This window comes from Sciurus vulgaris (assembly GCF_902686455.1).
Source record: "Sciurus vulgaris genome assembly, chromosome: 7".
In the NCBI taxonomy this organism is placed as follows: Eukaryota; Metazoa; Chordata; class Mammalia; order Rodentia; family Sciuridae; genus Sciurus; species Sciurus vulgaris.
In genome coordinates this window covers 15,398,367-15,405,046 of record NC_136467.1, presented here as the reverse complement: position 1 = coordinate 15,405,046, position 6,680 = coordinate 15,398,367, and positions in this window count along the sequence as shown.

The following is a 6,680-nucleotide window of genomic DNA, read 5'->3' as shown; positions in this document are numbered from 1 at the left end:
ACCTAGTGGTAATTGAAAGTCATACTGGAGTGTCGTAGTAAGAGGGCCAGAGGTGCTTCCTCAGACGAGTTGATTATGGTCTAAGCTTTCTGTTAGGATTGAATGTGACGGTTATTTCAGAAATTGGATTTGAGTTTTTCAACTTTTGGTCCAAGGAAATGAAAGTCTGCACAGCGTGTTGTTTAAGAAGAGTTGACTCTCCTATTAAGTTGTGGTCTTTTGAGGTGCTGGTCGAATGGATTCCATACTTGTCCTTCGTAGATTTTGGAGTAGGGTAAATCTTTTTTAAAGGGAGAGCCTGATACACGGTAACATGTCAGGGGAATTGGAATTCCCTGGTGGTCATCAAGTTCACTTTTTGGCTATTTTACCCTTTTTTTTTTTTTTTTTTTTAATTTGAAAGTACAGTTGAGTCCTTTGAGGACTGGAGTTTTATGATTTATTTTACATATCTAGGATTTTGAAGACTTAAAGGATAAGGCTTGGTTCATAAAGATACGGAGGCAGCAGTTCCCAGGTTACTCGGTTTTAAAGCATGCTAACCTGTTTATTAAGTACCTTGATGTCTAATTCGTTTTGATTTGTACATCCAGACCCTAGCACAGTGGCTGGCACGTAATTTACAAAACATGTAAGGCAAGCTTACTATTTGAAGACAATTTAATGTACAGTGTGTCCCTCTTAAAAATCTAGAGTTTGATTTAGTATTCAGTTGTTTTCGCAGCTACTGATGACTAATTCTTTCTTTGAAGACAGAATAAGCAGCTGTTTAACTTTAGTGGCCCCAAAGTGAATAAAAGATACAGCATATACCTGCGTTGAACTTTCTTATTCTTTGATCAGCTAGATAAATGACTTGCCTGAGTGGTTAAATGTCTACCTCCAAAACCAAATTCTTATCCCGATTTAAGTGTTCTGATGCACTGTCACTAAAACATCAAAGTTGATCTTCAGAATGGCATGCCACCATTCCTTGGAGTGGCTCTACAGTTGAAGTCTGTTTTCTCTTATTACAAAATTAAAGTGATTTTGATTGTTCTGTAGAGAATCATAGAGATCTTATTAAGCTCTTAATTATTTGGACCTTGACTTTGAAATCTTCCAAACTGTGCTGAGGGAGTACTTAGGTGAAGTGTGAACTGATTTAACAAGAAACTATAAGAAAGAGTGAACAGAAATAACACTGAAGGTTTAGATTGAAGTCATTAGGCTGAAACTTGGCCTTCATGTTAGAGTAATTGGCCTTGGGTCAAGGTAAATATGCATATTCTTAAGATGAGTGAACAGTTTTCCAGTACTACAATCTGTATAGGTTTATAGAAATAAACCTAGGGTTAACCCAAGGCTGAGGATTATTCATAAGGAATGTGTTGTCAAGAGCATCCTATTCTTTTCAAGAGCGGCTGCTTTTGAATTTAGAACTGGATAAGTTGGCTGCTGATTCTCAAAGCATAGACAGGCACACTTGACTTCTGCCAAGTGTGCAGGCTATTGTGATGACTGTCACCATCATCTGGAAGTATTATAAGGAGAGCCATATAGACTGTATCTGCTTTCTTCAACATTTAGGTGTGGATTTACTAAAAAGTCCGGATACGGGAGAGCCACAAGTGCCCTGAGCTAAGTGGTATGAAAGATAAGTTACTTTTAGTGTTTACCAATTTATTTTCATATTTTGAAAACAAATCTGGCATATTAGGAGTTCAAAAATTAACATATTTTACTTCAAAGAAAATCAGTGCATAAATCATAATCTTGGGTGGAATCATCAACAGGTTATGCATCAATATTTAGCAAAGTCTTGTATTGCTGAAAGTTTTGATTTTTGTTCTGAGACATAACCACAAAAATAGGCTCTTGGTTGTGAAGAGTAAGAGTTCCTTTGTGACTTTGACAGTGGACAGAAAGCAATTTAGTACTTCTGAACTTAAGCTTGTATTTTTTCTTATTTTTGGAGAAAATTTGTGAGTGTGTGCTTAGGTAGAAGATGGAATTTCCTTTAACTTTGAATAAGAAAAGTAATTGTAGGAGGAAATGATAAATATGGTTAAAGCTCAAAGCAGTTTTTTCACTAAATTTTATGAAGGGCGTCCTGATGAGCAACTTCTTAAATTAGGAAAATGACATGTTTTTACATGTTAGACTTCGAAGTCTGGGGCAGATACTATACCTTCTGATTTATAAAAATATAACAATATGAATCAGAAAAGATGTATTTTGAGAGAATCTTAATGTTTCATTGGTTTAGTCATAAAATTTTGTAGAAAATGCTTGTTTTATAGTTGTTTTATAGTTGATTGTTATTAAGATCATATTCCCTCAAGGAATTCCTATGTTTTAGGGAGCTTTTTGTTTTAATGGTGTAAACATGTAGGTGTTTACATTTTCAACTGTAATTCTAAGTAACATTTTAAATTGCTACCTACTACATACATATGTAAAACCGATAGGAAATAGCACTTATGAATGATGTAGTCTTGTCTTTGCCAACTATTTCAGTTTTTAAAACATTGATTGGGCAGTCTTAAATTTATTTCATCAACTGCAAATGGGTCAAGGCCCATAGTCTGAGAAACACTGGTATATTCTTCAGCTGTTGTAAGTGAACCCTAAACTTAGTGGCATAAAGCTATAAACATGTTTGTCTCACATAGTCAGGAATCTGGGAGTAGCAAAATGGAGTGACTCTGGCTCAAGGTGTCTTTCATGCTATTGCAGTCCAGATGTTGACTGGGACTGTAGGATCTGCTTCCAGGGTGGCTTGCTCTTCTGGCAAGTCATTACTGGCTCTTGAAAAGTCTCAGTTCTCCATTGTATTGTATTATATTGTATTGCTTGAGTGTCCTCACAGCATGGTGGAAGTTGGCTTCCCCTAGAGCAAGTGATCAAGAAAGAGCAAAGAGGAAGCCACATGCCATCACTTAGGCCATCATTCCATTAAAAGTAAAGTACTAAATCCATCACGAACTCAAGAGTTATTTAATATAACCATTTCAGTTTTATATTTTTCCAGTTTATGGATGAGTTAGGATTGAAACAAACCTTGCTGAAGTCAATCTGTAAGTAATCATATTAGTTAACCCCCCCACCCCCAAGGCATCTAGTCTCTTCCCACTCTTAAATTTGAGGAAGCAGGCTCAAAGAAGTTAAGTAATTAACTGGCCCAAGGCCATTCAATCTAGTAGAAGAATTTCACAGCTTTTCTCTGACCTTTGTCGTGCTGATAAAGGTGGAGCATTGACTGGTAAATTTTTTTATCCTTCCTAAATTTTTTTACCCTTCTATCCTTGGGGCTAGAGTTAGCCCCAAATACTGCCTACCAACCATGAGATTAATCCTGTGCATAGTAATTCCAGTTAGCACACTTCAAGGACCTAAAAGAGAATGTTATAATCAGATATAAATATAAAGAAAACTATACCACTTTTTTTAATGGAAACTTTGGGACTTTTAAGGATTTTTTTCCTAAGATAAATTTTAGCTTAGTGCTGGAAGGAGTAGAACTCTTGAGACCCTGACATTGATAGTGTAGGTAAAGCCAGGATAAATTTTCTCAGGCAAAGGGCTGTGGTTGTGGCTCAGAGGTAGAGTGCTTGCCTAGCAGGTGTGAGGCACTGGGTTTGATTCTTACCACCACCTAAAGTAAATGTATTGTGTCCATTTTAGCTAAAAAAAATTTCTAAAGCCTGCCCCTACTCCATTAGGCTTTTCTGAGTAATGGTAGGATACTGTAAGTTATCTTACAGAATGGGATATTGACAACTTTTTTCTTAAAATACTTTCCATTTCCCTCACTACCATGCCTGAAATTCCTGTTTCAAAGCATTGGACACACTGATTACTCCACTTGATCTACGTCCATCTTGTACCCCTTGCCCTAACGGTAAGCTTTTTGAACATGCTCTTGTGCACTGAAGGACCTAAGATTATTATTATTTTTCCCAAAGAACTGAATGAAAAGATAATTACTGTTGTAGAAAGCCTTTGGGTATAGTTGGTATGTGCTGGTGGTGTATATGTGAATAAGAACTATCTCTGCTCTTAATGTGCTCACAGTCCAGTGGGGGAGAAAAACACCAATCAGATAATGTACAGTTGGTTCTATTCTACAGGTATACAAAGTACTATGGTAGTGTAGTTGGAGTCGATATGTAAACTAACCATGAAGGGTGAACAAGTATTCAAGAGATAGGCTTAGTTTGGTGACATGTTGGGGGATTATACACTTCTTTCCTTTATTTCTTCATTACACATTTACCTCAAATTGTTTTCCTCTTATCGGCAAATTACCATCATAATTAATGAGCTGCTTGTTTTTGTGGCATGTTCATTCTTGTTCTCTAGAAGTGTGTGGTTCAGTTTAGTAGCTGATAGCACATGTGGCTCTGTAAATAAATTAATCATTAGTCATATGTGCTCAGAGGCCACGAGAGACTGGAGGCTATTATATTGAATAGCATAGATACTATAGATTTCTCTTGTTGAAGAAAATTCTGTAGGACAGTGTTACACTAGAGTTAAGTTTTACTTGTATGTGTGTTTTCATACTATCTGTAATGTGTTGAGTTACGAATAAAACAAAGGAACTCAATAGCTTCCTAACACTAACTTGGAGAGACACACTGGTTGGTAATTATGAATAGAGGGATGACAGTGTTGTGTACTGTAGTGGTTAAGTAGACTGTGGGCTGGAATCATGCTCTATCCCATGTAAGCTGTTACTCTAAACTCACTTTTCTCCCCTCCCCTCCTTTTTTTTTTTTTAATACTCAAATAGGGGCACTATTTATCTCAAGAGTTTTGTTAGTGAGATCCTGTCTTCAGATAAAAAGGACTGGGGATGTAGCTCAGTGGTAAATCACCTCTAGCTTCAACCCCCAGTAAACACCTCCCCTCCTAAAAAAGTTTTGTGAATATAAAAGAGTATATACAAGAGGGTTTACTTAGTATAGTTCTAACCTTTATAAATAATGGGATCATTAATACATTTTTAAAATTATTTAAATTTTTACAACAAAATTGGCATTGTCCCCCCAACAAAGTTCTGTGAATTTCAACATGGTATGTACATTTTTGCAATTACCACCAGAATAGACAGGTCTTTACTTAAAAGAACTCCCTGAGGAGTTTTTGTTTTGTTTTGGTGGTTCTGCTATTGAACCTAGGGGCAGTGCTACCACTGAACACCAGCCCTTTTTATTTTTGAGATAGGGTCTCAAAAGTTTTCCAGGCTGGCCTTGAACTTGTGAATTTTGCTGCCTGATAGTTGTCTGAGTAGCTGTGATTACAGTGATTACAGGTGTGTGGTGCACTTGGCTAGGGTTGTTCTAAGATCTGCCATCCTCCTGTCCCTAACCCTTGGCACCAACTGATTTCTTCTCTCTATACTGTAGATTTGAGTTTTCTAGCATGTTATATAAATGAAATTATTTGTAGCCTTTTCAGACTGGCCTCTTATTCAGCCTAGTGAAGTGAGAGATTCATCCAAGTTGTTACAAGTATCAGTAGTTCACAACTGCTCTTTTATTTTTTGCTTTGCTGGGGATCAAACCCTGGGCAGTTGGCAAAAGAGCTCAGTTATACCACTGAACCGTGCCCCTGGGTACTACAACTGATTTCTAAAGACACTTGTTTTTATTTAGAAACTTACTCCTTTCTTCCCTCCTTCCTTTTTTTTTTTTTTTTTTTTTTTCTTTTCAGGTTCTGGGGATGGAATCCAGGACCTCAGCATAGCACATGGTAGGCAAGCGCTCTGCCATTGAGCTACACCCCCAGGCCTTGTAACATTTTTGTCTTAAACAAAAAACGTGAATCTGAGTTCTTGCTTATAGTTCTTCAAATTCTTTGACTTGGAATTTTTATATTTAAAAGTGAAACCAACAGCCAGTCATGGTGTGTGCTTATAGTCCCAGCCACTTGGGAGGCTAAGTCAGGAGGATCACAAGCTCCAGGATAGCCTGGTCAATTTAGTGGCACCCTGTCTTAAAATTTAGAAAAGGCTGGGGATGTAGGTCAGGTACAGAATGCCCCTGGATTCAGCCCTCGGTAGTGTAAAAATAAAAAGTAAAATACATGCTGAGATTTATAAGGGAAAATTTACTACAGATGGTCATCAACTTACAGTGGTTTAAGATTTTTCCACTTTCTGATGATGTAAAAGCGATATACATTTGATACAAACTGAACTCAGATTTTGAATATTGACCTTTTCCTGGGCAGGGGTATGTGGTATGATCCTCTCAGCTACAGCTCTAGTCAATCAGGCAGTCACAGGTGTGAACAACTGATACTCTGGAGCGTATGGCATTTCTAAGCTAGGACATTTTGTAAATTAGGCATATTGAATGCATTTTGGACTTAGGGTATTTTTAATTTAGGATGGGGTTATGGGGGGAGGGGCCAGTCCCATCATAAATCAAGAGGCGTGTACATCCCTTGATTGATGACAGCTGTAGGTCTGTATTGATTCTAGTGTTTTTCTTTATGAAAATGATTGGGTCATTGGTAGGGGAGGCTCTTGTTCTTATTAGTTGATCCATATCAAAGATCTGTAGAGTTGTAGCAAAGTCCTGAGTTGAAAAGGTGGCTTTTGAAACAAGATTAGAGTAAAATGACATTTGTAGACAAGGGCACCAGCCCTGTTGTACCCAGGATGGCTGCTCCTAGGAAAACCCTCAGTC